The following is a 16,288-nucleotide window of genomic DNA, read 5'->3' as shown; positions in this document are numbered from 1 at the left end:
GCATACTCCCTGTTTAGGCTAATGCTGCTCCTCACCTTTGCGGTGTCGCCTGCAGCCAGTGGAGGGGGCCTGAAGGAGCTATGTTTAGGGCACAGACACACCCGATGTACACTGTACCCCTATATACAATACCATACCTCCCAACACAACCCTCTCCAGGAGGGACACAATTCTCTGTTCCTGGATGATTGCCTCACCTGTTTTAAAGAGGATGAGTGATAAGAAAGGTGCTTCAGTACAGGTGATGGTAATCGTTAATTAATAGGGAAGTCCAGGAACAGAGCATTGTGTCCCTCCTGGAGAGGGTCATGTTGGGAGGTATGCAATACGGATTCGGCATGAAAAGCCGGCGGTCGGGATCCCAGCGTTCAAAATCCCGACGCCGGAATCCCGAATTCCCGACAAGGGGGGGACGTGGATCGCTCCCCCCTTGTGGGCTCGCTGCGCTCGCCACGCAGAGGGCCCGGTGCCTCGCTGTGCTCTGCACACTAATTTATTCTCCCTCCGAGGGTGTCGTGGACACCCACGGGGGGAGAAAGTGTCGGGATTTCGGCGTCGGGATTTTGAACGCCGGCATCCCGACCGCCGGGATTTAAACTGCATCCCTGCCATACACCACCATTATATACTGCCTCTATATACACAATGCACCCCGTATACCCCTCCATAGTAGCCCATATATGCGGGGCATACCCTCCATATACTGCTCCCGTCCTATACCTCATACTCTGCACTCCCTCCCTCATGTAATATGCTGCAAACCTTGGTTATCTTAGCAAAAAATAGCAGCAGTAATGAGGAAGCAGATGCAGGAATCACCAGAGGAACAGCATCTCTCAGAATGGAGGGGTTCAGTATGATTTACTGATGTACGTGTGGCCAAGATACCGACACCTATTGAACGTCGGTCAAAATACCGACACGGTCAGTATACCGACATTCATTATACCGACATGGTCAAAATACCGACACCTAACATGCCATTTCTATGGTTTTTTGGTGTGTATGTCAATTAAGGAGGTATAAGAGAGCCGTGAAACACTAGTCCTGGGGTAGCCAACCCTAGTCCTCGAGAGCTACCAACAGTGCATGTTTTGCAGGTCTCCTCACAGAATCACAAGTAAGCTAATTAGCTCCATTTGTGTATCTTTAAAATGTGTCAGTGATTAATGAGTGCAGCAGCTAGGTTGTCTGGCTGTCAGACTGCCTATAAGAGAGATAAGTTGCTGCTCGGGGAGAGCATAGTGTGGTGAGAAATACTCCTTGGTATTACTAAGGCAAAACAACATTGTTCTAGTTGTTTGTACCTTGATACTGGATGGGATGAAAGTGAAACACACTAGAACAGTAATGAGCTACCTGTTCCAAATCAAGGACATCCAAAAGGGCTGCACAATGGCCCTTATTCTGGTTCACTCATAAAGGCAAATTCCTTCTCAGATGGGCAAAACCATATGCGCACCGCAGGTGGGGCAGATGTAACATGTGCAGATATATTTAGATTTAGGTGATTTATTCAGTTTCTGTGCAGGGAAAATACTGATTGCTTTATTTTTACACTGCAATATAGATCTCTTCAACCTTTAAAAAAAATATGCATCGGAAAGTCCCTATGTTGTAAACTCTTCTCATTTATTGTTGGCTTTTGAGGTGTTTTTTTTTTACTTTATTAACTAGACCAGTGATTCCAAACATTTTTTCTCTTCCGTTCCCCTTGAATAGGCCTCCTCTCCATTTTAAATAGCCACAGTACTTATGAGTGAAAGTTAGTGGTATATGTGTCTTTATATTAAGGAGTAGCGGAGTAGTGTGCATTCAGGAATCGGGTCCCTCTGTGTCTGGCTGCTGGCTGTGTACCGTCTCTGGGGTTCCCACTAATGCCTGTAGAATTAATGCCGCTGTTTCATCCACACCATATCAGCACGGGGCAAATGATGCTGATGTCTGAAGGCAGTGCGGGTAGCTCCCAGTGGATAGCTGGTCAGGCTGCCTTTGCAGTTGAGAAACATAGACCTGCAAAACTTAAAATAATTATTTCTCAAGTTTGCCTGGGTGGGTAAGAGAGCACGTATTCCATTTGATCGTCTAAAACATAACAAATCTGAGGGTTTGGCATGCCTGATATACAATCATTCACACAAGCAGCCCACTTTAGGTACGTCACAGATTGGTTTACAGCCAGATCTGAGTATACTATCCCCTCACTGGAGGAACCGATATTTCAACCGTACTCCCCAGCTGCCCTATTACATACCCCACTCAAATTGATACCTAAGCACATCAGGAGGTTTGTGCTGTTCAGAGACACTTACAGGTCTTGGAAACGGATAAATAAGACACTACACAGAAGGTTCACTTGTTCCCCATTTACTACTTTATGGGGAAACCCCCAAATTTATCCCGGGGCTTGAAAACACGGAGGTCCTTGGATGGAGAGATAAGGGTATTTCTAACATACGTAATGTATTTGACCCAGGAGGCTCGATACTGCCATACTCAAAACTGGCAGAGAAGTTCGATTTGCCCAGCCACCAATTTTATATGTACCTCCAGTCTAGGCACAGATATTGAGATGACGTGATTAGAGAGAAATACAAACCATGTTAGGCTTTTATGGTTCTGTCTTTTCTCTCCCCCCCCCCCCCCAATACTTATTTTACCCATCCCCTCTACCCTTGTAGATGATTTTAAGAATAGCCGAATTGAAATATAAGGGAGGGGGGTGCCTTGCAGTATTGAATTATAAAGGGCACACAGGGGCTTAGCTAATTTGGGAGCAAGAAGTTTATAGAATTCATTGGAGAGGCCATCAGGCCCTGGGGATTTGCCAAGCTTAAGAGTCTTTATCGTGGCTAGTACTTCCTCTTCAGTTATGGGGGTCAGTAATGACCGAGAAGAGTCCGCATCTAGCGTGGGATGGGAGAGACTTCCAAAATGACTCCCTCCGCTGATCATCTACAAGGGGTGGAGAATACAATTTCTCATAGAAGGCATGTAGCGTGTCAGCTATCTGTGGTCCAGACCACCGTGCTGTCCACTTTTTGGAGCGCTTGTATAGTAGGGGGGGGGGGGTGTTGACCATGTAGAAAATTAGACAGAAGTCGGCTAAATCTGTTGCCGTATTTATGGAATCTGGCCTGTTATAGAAACATGAGTTCAGATTCTAGCTGGGACAGCAAAGCATCAAAAAGCATTTTCTGCTCTCTGTATCTGGTTTTATTAGCCAATGTGGGGGAATTTTGAAATGACTGATAGGCCTAGGTCAGTCTAGTTTGGGCATCTAAATACAATTGTTGGGATTCCTTTTTGTGTTTGGATGTATAAGAAATCGTGAGCACCGTCCGTCCTAGGTCGGGGCTCCCATCCTCGGCCCCGGAGATGAGTGCGTGGCGTGGGGAGAACGGAGGAAGGAGGGGGACAGAGTGCTGTGCGCTGAGGATTTCCCCGCATACCGGGGATGAGGAGAGCAGCGGACCGGCTGTGGGACCTGCTGTGCGGCAGCTGAATGACGTGACGGAGCTCCCTCACGGCGGCGCAGGCATCAGCTGCTCATATCGGAGCAGCCCTGCAGACACAGGACCTGCCTGCTCGCCGGCTGGGGAGGCGCTGAGGAGGGGAAGAATGCAGCGCTCGCTGGAGGAGAGGCTGCCAGAGAGGCCTAGCCGCACTGCAACCACAAAGAGGATGCAGTGACACCCGGCCAGTGGAAGCCAACACTGCAGCCTCCAGCATCGCCATCGGCCCGGGGGGACCACTGGAGGAGGAAGATCATCTCCAGCTCCCCCTCTACATGGATGGGAGTGTCCTGGAGGGCCCGGTGCAGGTCAGGACGGTGAGGAGGACCCCGAGCACTCTCTTCCCTGCAGGCCCACCCTTGGCCCACTGCCTCACCTAGGTGGGCCCCTGCCCTGGTTGTTTCACCAGCAGTAGCCACCCTTCCCTGCAGGCTTAGCCTTGGCTCCCTGTCCCACTCTCTGGCCTACTGCAGGCCCAGCCTTGGCCCCCCTGTCTCACACCCTGGCTTACTGCACACCCTGGTCTACTGCTCAGCCGCGGCCCCCAACAAAGGCCCCCGGACTCATTGGAAATGATCAGGCCCCAGCCGCTGACCCCCATCACCAGCAGATGCGGGAGCCAAACTCCAGCCACAGGCCTCACTGTCTCTACCCAGGCCTCAATGACTCTCCCCACCCTCCCCCACCACTGCAAATGGCGCCGCAAATGGCTGCCTAGGATCTGTGCACTCAACCATATATAACCTTGTGTCCCCTGTGTGATAACTGTACTGTAAGCTATCTCTGCTATAACTGCAATGTCTTTGCTCATACTGTTACCTACCTGGCTGCTGCAATGACCAGTGGCGCCGCTGATGGCTGCCTAGGCGCTGTGCAGCTTGGCGGGTATTTGTTCCCTATGTGATAACTGTACTGTCCCTGCTCATACTGGGGCAGATGTATTAAGCCTTAACAAGAGATAAATGCAAGGGTGATAAAGAGAGATAAATGTCCAGCCAATCAGCTCCTTACTGACTTTTTTCAAACAGAGGCTGTAACATGGCAGTTAGCAGGTGATTGGCTGGACGTTTATCTCTCCTTATCACCCTTGGATTTATCTCTTGTTAAAGCTTAATACATCTGCCCCACTGTTACCTACCTGGCTGCTGCAATGACCAGTGGCGCCGCTGATGGCTGCCTAGGCGCTGTGCAGCTCGGCGGGTATATGTTCCCTGTGTGATATTGTACTGTCCCTGCTTATATTGTTACCTACCGGCTGCTGCAACGACCAGTGGTGCCGCTGATGGCTGCCTAGGCGCTGTGCAGCTCGGCGGGTATATGTTCCCTGTGTGATATTGTACTGTCCCTGCTTATATTGTTACCTACCGGCTGCTGCAACGACCAGTGGCGCCGCTGATGGCTGCCTAGGCGCTGTGCAGCTTGGCGGGCATGTGTTTCCCGCATATAATGTCTCAATTTAATGTATGTAATGTCCCCCCCCCCCCCCTCCCTGGTTGATGCTGCACTGTAAAATCCACAAAAAATTCCTAGTGTGCGCAAGCATACATGGCCAATAAAGTTGATTCTGATTCTGAAATAATATTACCCCTCAACACAGGCTTGGAGCCCTGCCAAAACAGGAGTGGAGAATCCTCCTCTGCCTGGAAGTTGTTGTGCTTATACTCCATATAGGACTCTTCCAGCATTTTGCGGAAGTGTTGAGTGTCAATAAGCTGGGATGGGAAGCGCCACTGTCAAGTAGGTCCCCTATCCACAAATGTTGCCATCACCCAACCTACCCCATGATCTGACAAGGTAATTAGCTCTAGCGCAGAATCCAAAATTCTGGGAAACAGCGATGAGGACATAAGCACATAATCAATCCTAGAAAGAGAGCCATGAGCAGCCGAGAGGCACGTGTACTCCCGCTCAGTCAGGTGGCATGCCCTCCACACGTGTATCAGGTGAAGTTGGGTTAAGAGATATTTAATGCCATATTTTGGGGCAGAACGCCTAGTTGAAGTCGTGATATTTCTATCTAGGGTGTCAAAGGCAGTGAGGTTGAAGTCACCTGCTAATACAATTTTTGATGGGCATAAGTAAGCAGCTTAGTGGCGATGGTTATAAAAAAACTGACTTTGATTAGTGTTGGGGGCATACACATTAGCTAGGATATAGCGGGTCTTGTGAATGGTTATATCTGCTATAAAAAAACGTCCCTCAGAATCCATCTGAAGGGAGTGGGTCGTAATGGGAATATGCTTCCTAATCAGTGTAACTACCCCTCTAGCCTTTGAATTATATGGACAGACAAAAAGGGGTGTATAGTGGAATGGCGCTAAACCTTTATCTGTGTGGGGGAAGAATAAAAGGAATACTTAGCTCTGTTCTGATGATCTGGATCTGAATGATTCCCAGATGGGGTTCCTCCTTGTTTCTTCCCTCGTGCGATTTATGAATAGGTATGAGGGAAATAAGGAATTTGGTACTTACCGGTAATTCCCTTTCTCCGAGGCAGCAGGGGACACTGCAGTCTACACGTGTGGGATAGTGTGGGTGCATTGGAGGAGTCGGCACTTTAAGAAATTTGGGTACTTATGAGTTATCTGGGCGCCCGATTTTTTGATTGTATGCCTTAAGTTAAGGCATACAATCAGATGCGATGCGATGCGATATCGCATCGCATCGCATGCGACCATCGGATGCGATGACCCGATTTTTCCATAGGAATCAATGTTAAAATGGACAGAGTCCATTTTAACATGGAATTCAATGGGAAAAAGGGGTCCTCTTCATACCCCTACTATCCAAGTGGGCATGGAGTTGGATATAAACCTGTGGCGAGCGTAGCGAGCCACCGAGGCCGAAGCGTGGCGAGCGAAACTCTGTCCATTTTAACATTGATTCCTATGGAAAAATCGGGTCATCGCATTGCATCGCATCGCATCGCATCCGATGGTCGCATGCGATGCGATGCGCCCGATCCGACCCGATTTAGAAATCGGGCGCCCGGATAACTCATAAGTACCGAAATTTGAATACAGCTGGCTCCTCCCCCCGCTATCCCCCAGCAGACTCCAGTCTTAGAAACTGTGACCGAGAGAGGATAGGGGCCAGGGCTCGATCCCTGGAACAGAGGAGACACTTCGCAGAAGAGAAAGATTAGCAAGAATAACTCATAACAAGAATTCACAACTTGCAATCGGCAAACATTCAATGTTAAAGTAAAACAACTTGTAAGATGGCAGGAATAAAGCGCTGGGAGGGCGTGCAGTGTCCCCTGCTGCCTCGGAGAAAGGGAATTACCGGTAAGTACCAAATTCCTTATTTCTCCTCCCAGCAGCAGGGGACACTGCAGTCTACACGTGTGGGATAGTACCAAAGCACTAAACCCGGGAGGGAGAGCGCTGAGATCCTGCAAAACAGCTCTGCCGAAAGATGCCTCCTCACTGGCAAAGCTGTCAAACTTATAGAACTTGGCGAAGGTGCTAGCACCCACCCAAGTGGCCGCCCTACAAACCTGTGTGAGCGAAACACCTCTGGCCGCAGCCCACGATGTGCTTACGGCCCTTGTTGAATGGGCGGAAATCCCTGAAGGGAGGACTTGGTTAGCCCTAGCATAGGCCTCCTTGATTGTGAGGCACAACCACCGAGCCAGCGTCTGCTTGGACGCCGGCCAACGCTTCTTTCCTGCTCCATACAACACGAAAAGACTATCCGTCTTTCTCCACGATGTCGTTCTGGAAACGTAGATACGCAGAGCGCGCACCACGTCCAAGGATTTCATATCTCGCGAAAGGGCTGGAACCACAATAGGCTGGTTCACGTGGAACGAAGAAACCACCTTCGGAAGGAAACCCTGGCGAGTTCTGAGTTCCGCCCTGTCCTTGTGGAAAACCAGAAACGGGGAACGACAGGAAAGAGCCCCAAGCTCCGACACCCTGCGGGCCGAAGCCAGCGCCATCAACATGACCGTCTTCCACGTCAAGAACCTTAGATCCACCGAGTCCAAGGGCTCAAAAGTATCAGATCTTAGGAATTTCAGAACCAACTCCAAATCCCATGGCTCTGAGGGCGGAACGAAGGTAGACTGTATGCGAACAACCCCCTTTAAGAAGGTCTGTACCTCTGGAATTAGAGCCAGTCTTCAGTGAAAAAACACCGATAGGGCAGACACCTGGACCTTCAAAGACGCCAGTCTGAGACCCTTCTCTAAACCCGATTGTAAGAACTCCAACAAACGGGAAAGATGAAACACTGCCCTTGGCACTGATCTAGCTTCGCACCAGGCTATGTAGGATTTCCAAATCCTGTGATAATGAGAAGCGGTCACCTCCTTCCTAGCTTTCAGCATAGTTGGAACTACAGACTGCGGTATTCCACGTCTCCTTAACAAGTCAGCTTCAACAGCCACGCCGTTAAACGTAGAGACTCTAAGCCGGGGTAGATGAATGGTCCTTGTTGTAGAAGATCCTGTCTGAGTGGGAGGCGCCACTGCACATCCGCCTGAAGAAGCTTGAGGTCCGAATACCAGGCCCGTCTCGGCCAGTCCGGGGCAATCAGAATTACTGAAGCGGACCCTCTTTTTATGCGCTTGAGCAGTCTTGCTATGAGTGGAAACGGCGGAAACGCATATATCAGCTGGAAATCCCATGGGATGGAGAATGCATCCCCCGCAAGAGCTTCCGGATCCCGAGTGTTATGACCCCTGCAGTCAGCTCTGATGCTGACGTAAGGGGTTCTCTGCGCTCCGGTCCGGCTGGTAATGCGGCCACCCCTGCAGCCGGCTCTAGCGCTGACGCAGGGGGTTCTCCGCGGTGTCTCCCGGCTGTGATGTCACAGTCAGGGCGTCGTCGCGTCAGGGGGCGTCCCCGCGTCAGGGGACGTGGTCACGGTAACGACACACGCCCCCCGTCTGACGTCACGTACGGCCGGGAGTCTCACGCCCGGCCACTTCCTCAGCGCACGCCCCAGTTGCCTAGGCGACGCGGGACGCCAGGCGGCCGGGCGGAAGAGGAAGCCCGCAACGCAGCCTCGTCCTCCTATGGAGGCGCTACTATTTAAACCCTGATGCCGGGACACTCAGACGCCGGTTATAGTTCAGACCCAGCGTCCTGAGTGTTCCCGGTCCCTGGAGCTTGGTTGGTCTTTCTGGGTGTACTTTCCAGCGTGATCCTTCCGTCAGCTGGTTCCTTGCCTCACCCTGCCCGCTGCCGCTCAGCCCCAGCTAAGTGTACCATCTTACTTGCGGTTATCTTGTTTATGGTTACAGTCCTGCTTATTGAGTCATCTTTATGTATTGTTACAGTCCTGCTTATTGAGTCATCTTTATGTATTGTTACAGTCCAGCTTATTGAGTCATCTTTGTGTATTGTTACATTCAGCATATTGAGTCATCTTTTGTGTATTGTTACACCCGTGGGGTGGTCCCATCCAGACACTGTTTTACACCAGGTTCCTAGGGTTTCTTACGGGAGCCCCGTAGGTATTCTCGCCAGCAGGTGTCAGTTAGAGGTCCCCCTTGTTAATCACTGGCCTTGGCGTGTGAGTTGTCATTTACATAAGACCAGGTGGCATCGAGGTGGGAGCCTGACTAACGGGCTCCCACGAACGCGGCTATTAGTGGTGAAGCTTAGCATCCTGCACTCACACGCCAATTACATCTGGTAGCAACGGAGTTAGGTTGGCGAGGCTGCCCTCCATTCCTGGTCAGATCTCCTACCAGCCAGTGCCACGTAGTGCCTCGCCAGGCAGCGTGGCACGGGAGATCCTAACATTATAACCGGCCCAAATAATTTTTATTTGTCCTCAGTCGCGGGTCATAGTCCATTATGGATCCTTCCCAGCAGGCCACGGGACATGCTCTGGTGGGCCAGATTCACACTCTCACACTGGAACTCCAAAAACTGACTCTCCGGGTCAAAACTCAGGAGGAACAGGTACATGGAGTCCTGTCAGCATCTAGACACCCAGAGCCCAGACTCGATCTCCCTGATCGCTTCTCTGGAGATCGCTCACTTTTTTATAACTTCAGAGAGGCCTGTAAACTATATTTCAAACTGCGTCCATTATCCTCCGGGTCAGAGACCCAGCGGGTGGGGATAATCATTTCTCTCCTACAGGGGGATCCTCAGACCTGGGCATTTGGGCTCCCTGCAGGAGATGAGGCCCTCTCCTCCGTCAGTTCTTTTTTTTTAGCCATGGGGTTGTTATATGATGATCCCGATAGGTCTGCTTCAGCTGAGGCCAATCTCCGAGCCCTCCGTCAAGGGCATGGTACGGCAGAGGGGTATTGCACACAGTTTAGGAGGTGGGCCATTGATTCCGGGTGGAATGACCCAGCTCTACGCAGTCAATTTCGGATTGGCTTGTCCGATGGCCTCAAAGATGCACTGGTGCACTACCCATCTCCCACATCTGTAGATGAGATGATGCAATTAGCCATCAAGGTGGATCGACGCTTTCGGGAGCGTCAGCGAGAGAGAGAGTCTGGGATCTTTCCCTCATCTCCTTCGGGAGATTCTTTTGACCACTCAGGGGAAGAACCCATGCAGCTAGGGGCTACCCGCCTTTCCGTTTCCGAAAAGAATCGGAGAAGACTCAAGGGATTGTGTCTTTATTGTGGGGGGTCCGGTCACCGTGTGGTGGGTTGTCCGCTTAAGGTGGGAAAAGACAGGGCCTAGGTAACCTTGGGGGGGTTCACTTAGGCCTTACCTGTTTTTCCCCCATGGAATCCATTTATATCAAGACCACCATCTCCTTTGGGAAGCAGTTTCTGGAGGTGTCTGCCTTCTTGGATTGTGGCGCAGCTGGCAATTTTATAGACGCCACATTGGTTGAATCCTTAGGGTTCAAACCCATCCCCCTTGAGGGGTCTTTGGCAGTTTGTGGGTTAGATGGCATACCACTATCCAATGGCAGTATTTCCTCCCGTACTCCTTCCCTCAGGTTGTCTATAGGAGCTTTACATTCCGAGGAAATCTCTTTTTTAGTTTTTCATTGTCCGGTTGCACCTCTTGTTTTGGGTCTGCCTTGGCTAAGGAAGCACAATCCTAATGTCGATTGGGTTACGGGAGAGATTACCCGTTGGGGGTCAGCATGTTCTGACAGCTGTCTCTCTCTCCCTCTACGGGCGGTGTCTCCTGTTTTGTCTTCTTTACCCTCTTCGTATCACAATTTTCTTGATGTTTTTTCTAAGAAAGAAGCAGAAACACTGCCTCCCCATCGACCATTTGATTGTACCATAGATCTCGTCCCCAATGCCAGGTTACCTAAAGGGCGTTTGTATGCTCTCTCCGCTCCTGAGTCCCGCGCTATGGAAGATTATATTAAAGAAAGCCTAGAGAAAGGCTTCATCCGTCCGTCCAAGTCTCCGGTAGGGGCAGGGTTCTTCTTTGTTGAAAAGAAGGACGGGTCCTTGCGCCCCTGTATTGATTATCGGGCCTTGAATCAGATCACCATTAAGAATTCTTATCCTCTACCTCTCATTTCTGTGTTATTCGACCAGATTCGGGAAGCCGTTGTTTTTTCTAAGATCGATTTGAGAGGAGCATACAACCTCATAAGAATCAGGCAGGGGGACGAGTGGAAGACGGCTTTCAACACGCATACTGGCCACTACGAATATCTTGTTATGCCTTTCGGATTGGCCAATGCTCCGGCTGTCTTCCAGGATTTCATTAATGAGGTACTCCGGCCGTTTTTAGGAGTTTTTGCTGTGGTGTATCTAGACGATATCTTGATTTTTTCCAAGACTCTGATCGAACATAGGCAGCATGTCTGTATGGTTCTCCAAAAATTACGCGAAAACCAACTGTACGCCAAGTTAGAAAAATGTGAGTTTGAAGTTTCCCAGGTTTCTTTCCTGGGCTATATCATTACTCCCAAAGGTTTTGCCATGGAGCCTAAAAAGGTTCAAGCCATCCTGTCATGGGCTCGTCCCTCTAACCTCAAGGCTGTTCAGAGGTTCCTAGGTTTCTCTAACTATTATCGTAAATTTATTCGTTCATTTTCAGATATCGTGGCTCCCATTGTGGAACTCACTCGCAAGGGAGCAAATCCACAAGACTGGTCTCCACAGGCCATTGACTCCTTTGAACGGTTGAAAAAAGCTTTTTGTTCCGCTCCGATTCTTCACCATCCTGACCCCCGGAAGCCGTTCTTAGTGGAAGTTGACGCCTCCGATGTTGGGGCGGGAGCCGTGCTCTCCCAGACTTATAGTCTGGATAACAAACTGCATCCCTGTGCCTATTTTTCACGGAAATTTTCCGCCGCTGAAAAGAATTACGATGTAGGTAATAGAGAGCTTCTGGCCATAAAATGGGCCTTTGAAGAATGGCGCCAATGGCTGGAAGGAGCAGAACACATGATCACCGTTATCACAGATCACAAAAATTTAGCATATATCCAGTCAGCCAAACGACTCAACCCTCGTCAGGCTAGATGGGCTCTTTTCTTTACCCGTTTTCGATTTAACATCACCTTCAGACCCGGTCCTAAGAACGTCAAGGCCGATGCGCTTTCCCGGAGTTTCCAGTCTTCTCAGGACCCGGAATTGGGGGATGAGACCATTATCCCGTCAGCTTTTATCTTGGCCGGGTTAACCCAAGATTTGGCTACCCGTGTTCTTGCTTTCCAGCCCTCTGCTCCCCAGTCGACTCCTCAGAACCGACTCTTTGTCCCCAAGGCTCTGCGAGATTTAGTTCTTAAGGATTTTCATTCCACTAAGTTGGCGGGCCATCCTGGCATCACCAAGACCCTCGAAAGTTTGTCCACAGCAGTCTGGTGGCCCTCCATGAAACAAGACGTCACCCGTTTCGTCTCAATTTGTCCCGTATGCACTCGACAGAAGTCTCCCAGATCAGCACCCATGGGCCAGCTTTTACCATTATCCATTCCAGACAGACCCTGGTCACACATTTCTATGGATTTTATCGTCGACCTTCCTTTGTCTTCCCGTTTTTCCACCATTTGGGTTACGGTCGATCGCTTTAGTAAAATGGCTCATTTTGTACCTTTGCGCAAACTTCCCTCGGCTCAAGAATTAGCGCAACTTTTCATTACTCATATTTTCAGACTTCATGGTCTCCCCAGAGATATCGTCTCGGACAGGGGACCCCAGTTTGTCGCCAGTTTTTGGAGGGCATTTTGTTCCAACTTGGGTATTCAGCTCAGCTTATCCTCCGGATACCACCCTCAGTCAAATGGACAAACCGAGAGGGTTAATCAGGCCTTGGAACAGTATTTACGCTGCTTTATTGCTAAATGTCAGACTGATTGGGCAGACTTGGTGCCGTTAGCTGAATTTTCTTATAATAATTCCTATCACGTGTCTACCAAGACTTCACCATTTTTCTGTAACACCGGTTTTCATCCCAAATGCAATTCCTTTGATGTTCCGGTTAAGTCCTCTCTCTCTATTCCCTCGGCAGTTACTGTCCTTAGGGATTCTTGGAAGAAGGTGCGTCGGGCCTTGAATCTTTCTTCGGCCCGTTCTAAAGTTTTTTATGACAGACACAGGAAACCCTGCCCATTCAGGGTGGGCCAGAAAGTCTTTCTCTCAACCCGATTCATCAAATTACGTCAGAAAAGTCATAAGTTGGGCCCCAGATTCATCGGACCCTTTCTCATTACCAGACAGGTTAACCCAGTAGCCTTTCAGTTACAATTACCTCGATCATTGAGGATCAATAATGTTTTCCATTGTTCCCTTTTTAAGCCGGTTTCCACTCTCTTTCATCAGAAACAGTCTAAGAGACCTGTGATTATCAGAGGCCACAAGGAGTTTTTGGTGGAACAGATCCTTGATTCCAAGTTTGTCCGGGGTCAGCTCAAATTTCTTGTTCATTGGCAGGGATTCGGGGATGAAGAGAGATCCTGGGTTCCGGACAGACTTCTTCATGCTCCCAGACTTAGGGCAGAGTTCTTTAAGAAATTTCCATTTAAACCTGGGGGTAAGGGTTCGGTGACCCCTCCTCAAGGGGGGGGTACTGTTATGACCCCTGCAGTCAGCTCTGACGCTGACGTAAGGGGTTCTCTGCGCTCCGGTCCGGCTGGTAATGCGGCCACCCCTGCAGCCGGCTCTAGCGCTGACGCAGGGGGTTCTCCGCGGTGTCTCCCGGCTGTGATGTCACAGTCAGGGCGTCGTCGCGTCAGGGGGCGTCCCCGCGTCAGGGGACGTGGTCACGGTAACGACACACGCCCCCCGTCTGACGTCACGTACGGCCGGGAGTCTCACGCCCGGCCACTTCCTCAGCGCACGCCCCAGTTGCCTAGGCGACGCGGGACGCCAGGCGGCCGGGCGGAAGAGGAAGCCCGCAACGCAGCCTCGTCCTCCTATGGAGGCGCTACTATTTAAACCCTGATGCCGGGACACTCAGACGCCGGTTATAGTTCAGACCCAGCGTCCTGAGTGTTCCCGGTCCCTGGAGCTTGGTTGGTCTTTCTGGGTGTACTTTCCAGCGTGATCCTTCCGTCAGCTGGTTCCTTGCCTCACCCTGCCCGCTGCCGCTCAGCCCCAGCTAAGTGTACCATCTTACTTGCGGTTATCTTGTTTATGGTTACAGTCCTGCTTATTGAGTCATCTTTATGTATTGTTACAGTCCTGCTTATTGAGTCATCTTTATGTATTGTTACAGTCCAGCTTATTGAGTCATCTTTGTGTATTGTTACATTCAGCATATTGAGTCATCTTTTGTGTATTGTTACACCCGTGGGGTGGTCCCATCCAGACACTGTTTTACACCAGGTTCCTAGGGTTTCTTACGGGAGCCCCGTAGGTATTCTCGCCAGCAGGTGTCAGTTAGAGGTCCCCCTTGTTAATCACTGGCCTTGGCGTGTGAGTTGTCATTTACATAAGACCAGGTGGCATCGAGGTGGGAGCCTGACTAACGGGCTCCCACGAACGCGGCTATTAGTGGTGAAGCTTAGCATCCTGCACTCACACGCCAATTACATCTGGTAGCAACGGAGTTAGGTTGGCGAGGCTGCCCTCCATTCCTGGTCAGATCTCCTACCAGCCAGTGCCACGTAGTGCCTCGCCAGGCAGCGTGGCACGGGAGATCCTAACACCGAGACCTGGCACAATACCGAGGTACCTTCCGATTCAACCTGGAGGCCATCAAATCCATCTGAGGCATGCCCCACCGGACCGTCAACTGATGAAAAACCTCCGGATGAAGGGCCCACTCTCCCGGGTGGAAGTCCTGTCTGCTCAAATAATCCGCCTGCCAATTCTCCACGCCCGGCAGAAACACCGCAGAGAATCGAGGGACAAACGCCTCGGCCCATTCCAAGATAGGACGCACCTCGCGCATGGCCGCACGACTTTTGGTTCCTCCCTGTCGATTTATGTATGCGACCGCAGTCGCATTGTCCGACTGGACTCTTACCGGACGTCCCCTGAGCAAGTTGTGTGCCTGACCCAAAGCCAACCTGATTGCTCTTAGTTCCAGGACATTTATCGGAAGGCTTGCCTCCTGAGCCGACCACCGGCCCTGAAAAGTCTGGTTGAGAACAAAAGCTCCCCAGCCCCTGAGGCTGGCGTCGGTGGTCAGTATCGTCCAACTGCATGGACTGAAACTCCGGCCCTGGAGCAAATTGGGAGTGTGAAGCCACCATTGAAGTGACTGACGAGCTGCTCTTGACAGGGTAATCTTCCCGTGTATCTGTAGATGCGACCCTGACCACTGTGACAGTAGGTTCCATTGGAACGTTCTGGTATGATATCTGCCGTACGAGATGGCCTCGAAAGAGGCTACCATCATCCCCAGCATCTTGGTGCACAACAGGATCGAAACTCTGCCGGGAGCTAGGACCTGTCGTACCCTTGACTGCAGCGCAGCGATCTTGTCCATTGGAAGAAATACCGCCTCCTGCTCCGTATCCAAAATAAGGCCCAGAAATTGAAGCCTCTGTGTTGGATTGAGTTGAGACTTGCCGAAGTTCAAGATCCAACCATTTTGGACCAGAAAAGAACATGTGGCCAGAGCGTCTGCTATCAATTTGTCCTGAGAAGAAGCCTTTATCAAGAGATCGTCCAGGTATGGGATGATCGTTATCCCCTGTAACCTGAGTACCGCCACCATGCAGGCCATGATCTTGGTAAAGACCCTGGGAGCGGACGACAGGCCGAAGGGCAGAGCCCTGAACTGGAAATGAGAAGCCTGTATTGCGAACCTTAGAAACCTCTGGTGACGTTCCCAAATAGGGACGTGCAAATAGGCGTCCTTTATGTCTAGTGACATAAGGTATTCTCCCGGTTCCAGTGATGCAATCACGGACCGTATGGACTCCATCTTGAACCTGTTGTAACAGATGTATTGATTTAAATCCTTGAGGTTTAGGATAGGCCTTACGGAGCCGTCCGGCTTGGGGACTACGAACACATTGGAGTAAAACCCCAGTCCCCTCTGATGTTCTGGCACCGGTATTATTACAGAAGCGTCCAAAAGCTTTTGAACTGAATCCTGTAAGGCCTTTTTTGTCTGATCCAGCTTTGGAAGGCCCATTGGAAAGAATCTTACTGGAGGTGGCGCTGAAAATTAAGGTCTGTATCCCTGTGCAATAATTTGCAAGACCCACTCGTCCCTGCAGTGAGTCTCCCAAACCTGAGGGAACAACAACAGACGAGCGCCCAACCTGGATTCTCCCACTAGAGCCGGAAGACCGTCATGCCACGGTCTTGTCGGAAGCCTTGGGCTCCTGGCGACGTGCTGGAGCAGCAGCGGCCGCTGCTGTTCCCGCCCCTCTACCTCTGCGGCCTCTAAAGGCCGTAAAACCTCCTCTGGGCCTGC

The sequence above is a fragment of the Crinia signifera genome, chromosome 9, assembly GCF_055691185.1.
Source record: "Crinia signifera chromosome 9, ASM5569118v1, whole genome shotgun sequence".
Classification (NCBI taxonomy): Eukaryota; Metazoa; Chordata; class Amphibia; order Anura; family Myobatrachidae; genus Crinia; species Crinia signifera.
This window is presented reverse-complemented; position numbering follows the sequence as displayed.